The sequence below is a fragment of the Saccopteryx leptura genome, chromosome 1, assembly GCF_036850995.1.
Source record: "Saccopteryx leptura isolate mSacLep1 chromosome 1, mSacLep1_pri_phased_curated, whole genome shotgun sequence".
NCBI lineage: Eukaryota > Metazoa > Chordata > Mammalia > Chiroptera > Emballonuridae > Saccopteryx > Saccopteryx leptura.
Genome location: NC_089503.1, coordinates 272,626,054 through 272,632,236, shown reverse-complemented (window position 1 = coordinate 272,632,236; position 6,183 = coordinate 272,626,054). Strand labels below are relative to the sequence as shown.

The 6,183-nt window shown below is 46.7% G+C and overlaps 1 protein-coding gene across 1 annotated transcript in view; it reads left to right on the top strand.

The window, feature by feature from the left end:
• Positions 1-1,196: 1,196 nt before the first annotated feature.
• SCN8A (sodium voltage-gated channel alpha subunit 8) overlaps positions 1,197-6,183 on the top strand; it is a 256,880-nt gene continuing 251,893 nt past the window's right edge. Inside the window, exon 1 of the mRNA XM_066353791.1 lies at positions 1,197-1,320. The gene's annotated coding sequence lies outside the window, so the exon portion shown is untranslated. The remainder of the gene's footprint in view (positions 1,321-6,183) is intronic.

Here is a 6,183-nt window from a genome sequence, read left to right as displayed (position 1 = left end):
TATCCTATATCAATTATACTTCAGTAAAATTATTAAAAATGTATGTAGCATGCACACTACGTGATAGGCCTACTGTGTGCCAAGTGGTGTTGTAACTGTGTGAAATGCATTCTCTTCTTCAATCCTCATAACAAACTTTTTTAGGTTGTTACTATGATTGTTCCTTTTTACAAAGGAAAACACTAAAGCTTAGAGACGTGTTCACATCCAAGTTTACCAAGTTAGTAAGTGGCCCTCTGACCATACTCTTTCATTCACTCTTAACTGTGAACTTAAACGGCAGACACATAGAAGAGGCAGAATAAGATGCTAAACGTTCTCACGTTCATTCCTCATAAAAGAGTGTGGAGTAAGCAGTTCCAATGCTCGTGCCTACTTTACAGATGGACAAAATGAGGTTCAAATGATAAAAATGATCTTTACACAGTTTCAGACCTGGGGGAGGGCTGTCAGCGAAGCGATGTTTCCCTACTCCTCAAACCAGGGCCCTGTCCACTGAATCACAAGACTCCAACTGCATTTGACAGACTTCTGCGTTTTCACATTTTTTATTTTTATTTGGCCAAAGATCAGATAAATTGACTTCCCTGTGTTCATAGATGTCAAAAACTCCAACGACTGTGCATGGCAATATTACCTGGCATTTCCTTCTGCGACTGCCCTTCAGGAAAAAGGTAAGGTGTGGCACTTACAAGGGCCACGGGACACTCGAAGCAACACAGCACCTTTTGGGTTTCAACGCCCAGGTGCTGGCGGGAGGTGGGCTGGAGCCTCTCGGTCCCGCGGGATCTTTCAGCCGGGGTGGGGAATCTTCCCCGCGCGGCTCCGCGGGGGCGTCGCCGAGGCTAGCCCAGGGACTCTGGCGAAGCGTTCCGGTGGGGCGCCGCCTGCCGACGCCCAGCTCCCTCGCCCTGGACCCGCTGCGGGAGGCGCGGGGACGCGGACCGGAGAGGCAGCTGGCGAACCGGCGGGCAGGCGGTGCGGCGAGGTGCGGGCGCGCTCCGCAGGGGTAGGTGGGCCCCGGGACGGCGGGAGGGGCCAGGCGCGCGCTCCGGGCTGGCGCGGGGGCGGGGAGAGCGGAGAGGGCGGAGAGGGCAGAGAGGGCAGGGGTCCGGGCGGCGGGGGCGCGCGCGGCGGCGCGCAGCGAGCACGAGTCATCAATTATGCAAGGACCCGACGGCGCCGGGGGCGGGCGCGGGGAGCGCTCCAAGATGGCGCCCACCGCAGTCCCGCCCGCCGCAGCCTCGGCGCCTCTGCAGTCCGGCCGCGCCTCCCGGGCCCTGCGCTAGGGCCGCCGCCGCCTCCCTCTCCGCCGCTGCCGTAAGTCGCCCCAGAGCCCCGGCACCGACGCCGCTCCTCGTCCGCAGAGTCCCCTCTGTCGCCTCTGGACCCGGGAGCGGGGCTCGCCCGTCCCCAGTCAGGGGCTTTGCCGCAGAGTGCGCGGCCGGGCTCGGGGGGCCGTGGAGCTGGGTCTGTGCTTGCCCTGTTTGGGACAGGTGTTCGGAAGTCTTGCTTCCTTCTTGGTGTTTACCGGGGGTCCCTGAGGAGAATTGAGGACCACCGGCCCCCACCCCGTACACCCTGCATTGGGGGACACTGGCCTTCCCCCGGCGCCCCTTTCGTAGCGCACCCCCCTTCTTTCCCAGTCTCGCAGGGCCCGGGGTAGTCGGGCCCCTCGCCGGGTTGTGCTGAGGAGGGGAGCGCGGTCGGGATCCTCCTCAGCAGCCCCTTAGCTCAACCCCTCCCCCATGTCCTACTGCATCCTTCTCCCCCGTCCGGCTCCAGATTGTCACCAACTGCAGAAATCAGGGGCTCCTGGGCTCTCAGGGCAGCCAGGACTCCCCTTGCCCCTTACTCAGACGCGTCCGTCCCCCTCCCGGTAGGGTGCTCTGGGGCTGTGTTGGGGGCCCCCCGGGACCTCCTTCGGCAGGCTAGGATTCCTGCATTAGGGAGTACATCACTTTCAGAATGTCCCCTTCCCCCTCCCCTACGCCACCCGATGCAGAGCCTGTTCCAGTCCCCGTTCCCTTCCCTCCCCCACCGTACCAGCAGCACCTCGGGCTTCTTGTTAGCGTAGGGTTTATGGTACTCCCCAGCTCCACCGGCGTGGACCCTTCCTCTCTAGTTTTCTCTCAGTACTTGGCAGACCGCAAAACCTGCATTTTTCAAGGGAGCTCAGCTCCATCCACTCCGAGCCAGACTTGGCAGCTAACTTTCCAGGGGTCACCCAGGGCTTTCAGACCCCGGGGACCCCCAGACTCGAGGGTGGGGTGTAGTGGGAATCATTTCACAGCCTGATAAATAAGATTCTTCAAACCGTACGTGCCTTCCAACTACTCCACCCTGTGCCCTCTTCCTCACTTACACTGCAGTTTTTGAAACATGGAGTAATACAGTTTATATCCAGAGATTCCAAGATTCAGCATCAGTGTGCGTAATAAAAGGTTGTCATCTGTTGGGGAGGGTGGATTAAAGAAACTTTGCATTGCATCTGGCTAATTCGGGAGGTGGGAGAAATAATTAGTATGGAGCAAGCTCTACCCACAGGGAAAACTGCTTTAAATGCACAGTGGGCACCAGAGAAGCAGGGATGGAAGCAGGAAGTGTGGGTGAGGGCTTTGAGGGCAAAGGGGGAGAGTGCTTTTTATAACAGTTTTCTGAAGTTTGAACCTGGAGAGCCTTTAGCGAGGTAGTGGTGTTAGGGCTGGGGGATATTTTAGCTTTCCAAAGGAGATTTCAGGTGTTGTAGATTTTCCTGTTCTACAATCTCTCCACATTTCTCTTTTCTCCATGTGCATTAGAAGATATTTGGGGGTGGAGGAGCATTTTTTGATGTATAATGCAAATGGCTAGATACATTACCACCCAGTACCATCCTGGAGGGAATCTCGGGGGAATCAGACTTGAAATGCTGAAAGCTTAGTAGCACATTGCCTATAACCTGGTTCTTGAAATACTGCAGTGTTTTTTCTTTGGAACTCATGACCCATAAGGCCTTCAATTCTCCCTGAGAGAGAATTTGATTGCTTGGATGGGCGGGGGATGGTGATGGTTTGGTATTCCGCAAGCATTCTCTGTCCTAGAAATTGAGACTCTCCCTGAAGAGGGCTGCAAGCATGTTCTGTGTTCCTTGAATATGATAAGGGTATGTGTGAATGTGTTGTGTTTCTTAGATGGGTATCGTAGAGCAATTCTTGGTAGTTCAGGCCAGTTATTGGTTTCTTTGTTTGAGTTTGAGAAGCTTACTTAATATAGCTTTGGTTTTCATTTGGGGTTTTGTCAAGTTTTATCAAAATACTTGAAGGATTTTATTTTAAATTAATAAAGGATTATGAAATGGAATATAGCTTATCTAAAAGCAAATAACCATACAGTTGCTTGTTGCTGTCTTTGTAGGAGCTTTAACAAATTTTTCTCACCAGCCAGCTTTGGTTGCTTACGTTAGACTTGCACCAGGGTTTCTTGCTGTGGTGCTGAAAGGACAGCTCCCTGTTCCCTCCTGCCTTGAAGTCAGTGCACACATGCTGAACATGATTTGGGTTTTTCTTTGCATTTATTATCAGCAAGCTTTTCTATAGATGTGTGTGTGCATGCGCAGTTGGGTTTATAGTTGAGGTTGCAGGCCTAGTTATCATATTTTATTACTCCCACATAATTCTTCATTTTGGCTGTCCCTCATGGAGACAGTGTTTTACAGGCTGCAACAGATCCATGTGTAAATCACACAGTGACATTTTGCTGACTGCATTATTTCAGCACGTTTCAGTAATATCAAATAGCAAGAAAATGTTAATATTAGGGAGTGGTTCTCAACCGGGAATAATAAGAAAGCTTGCTTAAGTTAATTAAGTTGGATCAGAGGGCATCTTCTCTGGTTGATTTAAACAGCGAGCTGGGGAAAAGGCTCAACACAACCGAGGCGTGTATGTGATCCATTGAATAACTAAACTAGACTTTTCAAAAAATTATTTTAAAATTCTAGAATAGGAAGAGGGCCACAAAATCCAGCACAGGAATCCCTTATAAGGAGCTCTCTGCTTGGAACACTTCCATTGATAGGGAACTTACTACCACATACAGTAGCTCATTTCATTTGTGTTTCACTGTGATTGAAGTACTTTAACATCTTTGGGAAATTAAAAGACATATAAACTGGATCTGTGTCAGGGGAAAATGTCATACTTGGGCTTGTTATTAAGAAAAGATTGATACTCACTGTTCAATGGAGAGTATACAAGAAACCTGCACCTGCTTGAAAAGACTGTGGAGATAGAGATAACCCATATAAAGCAAGAAAATATCCTATGGATGAAAAAGAATTATCTTTAGCGTGCTGTTATTATGTAAAAAGTTCTAGAGACGTGTGCATAAGTTAATACTTAATTCCTATGTATTATATCTGAGAAAATAAACCCACACTGTATAGAAAGTGTTAAAATACATAATGTATACATAGTGAGAGTAGTTTCCTTAATTATGAAAACACACTTATTGCAGAAAAATTTTAATGTATATAAAAAATGAAAAAAGTCAATCTTATCACAAGCAAAACAGTTGTCTGTGTTTTATTGTATCAATTACAGTTGACATACAATATTATATTCGTTTCAGGTATATAATATAGTGATTAGATATTTATATAACTTAAAAGATGATCACCCCGGGCCCTGGCCAGTTGGCTCAGCAGTAGAGCGTCGGCCCAGTGTGTGCAAGTCCCAGGTTCGATTCCCGGCCAGAGCACAGAGGAGAAGTGCCCATCTGCTTCTCCACCTTTCGCCCTCTCCTTCCTCTCTGTCTTTCTCTTCCCCTCCCGCAGCCAAGGCTCCATTGAAGCAAAGTTGGCCTGGGCACTGAGGATGGCTTCATGACCTCTGCCTCAGGTGCTAGAATGGCTCCGGCCGCAACGGAACAATGCCCCAGAGGGGCCGAGCATCGTCCCCTGGTGAGCATGCCGGGTGGATCCCAGTTGGACGCATGCAGGAGTCTGTCTGACTGCCTCCTGGCTTCTAACTTTGGAAGAAAAAAAAAGATCACCCTTGTTTTTCTAGTACCCAACCGACACAATATTATGTATTATTGTCTGTATTCCCTATGCTGTACTTTACATCCCTATGACTATTTTATAACTACCAATTTGTAGTTCTTAATCTCTTCACCTTTGTCACCCAGCCTCCCAACCAGCAATTTATTCTCTGTATCTATGAGTTTGTTTCTGTTTTATTTGTTCATTTATTTTGAGAATAATAGTATTTTTAAACTGAGCCTTTAAAACTCTTATGTTCATAGTCCATTAAGTAGTTATTTAGGGATTTAAACACCAGATTGTTATATTTCAATTTACCTTTTTTTCCTGAATCATTTAAAAATTTTACAGAAAATTATCTTTAATGTGAAAAAATTCATTCTTAGAATTGGGCTCCTCTAAAGTCTCTTGATTTAAGTATAGCAAGTTAACTAGAAAAGTAAATAAAGCTTTCTTAATGAATCAACAAATATTTTTCTTCTGCACCTGCAGTATGTGAGGCCTTGTATTAGCAAGGCACTACCACTTTTTAAATGGTAATAATCAGCTTAGAAAATGATACCATGCTCAAAAACTATGGCTATGGAAGTGTTAAAGGAAGGGAACAGAACTCCTGCCCTTTGTGCATATTAACTGCTGGAATGTTGTGTGGCAGAAAATTAAGTCTATCCCAGTGATTCAGCCTAAAAAAGACTAGATTGTTCAAGAATAAGAAGTCAGTGCAGGAAAAAAAAAAAGAATGAAGAAGTCTGCTGGACAATTTTTGTCCCTTTGTGAAGTTATAAAGACACAACCAGGACATGCAGTTAAGTACTATGTCAGGAATTAAGGTGAAATGAAGACCCAAGAAGTTTGTCATAGTTATACTATTAAGAAAATTCCAGAAGCACTATGAGCTTTACCTAACTTAGACAAAACCAAGTTCAAGTCTTGACTCTGCTACTTACTAGCTTTGTGACCTTGGGCAAGTTATTTAATCTATCTAAGCTTCAGTGTTCTCATCTATAAAAGTAGGAATAATAATTAATATCTACATTGCAGGGTGTTTGTGAGGATTAAATGAAATCTCTGTTTCCTTATGGTTTCTGACACATAGAGCTCAATATATATATTTGTATTAGCTCCTTTTCCTCTAGGGTTTTAACAGCTTAGTGTGTATT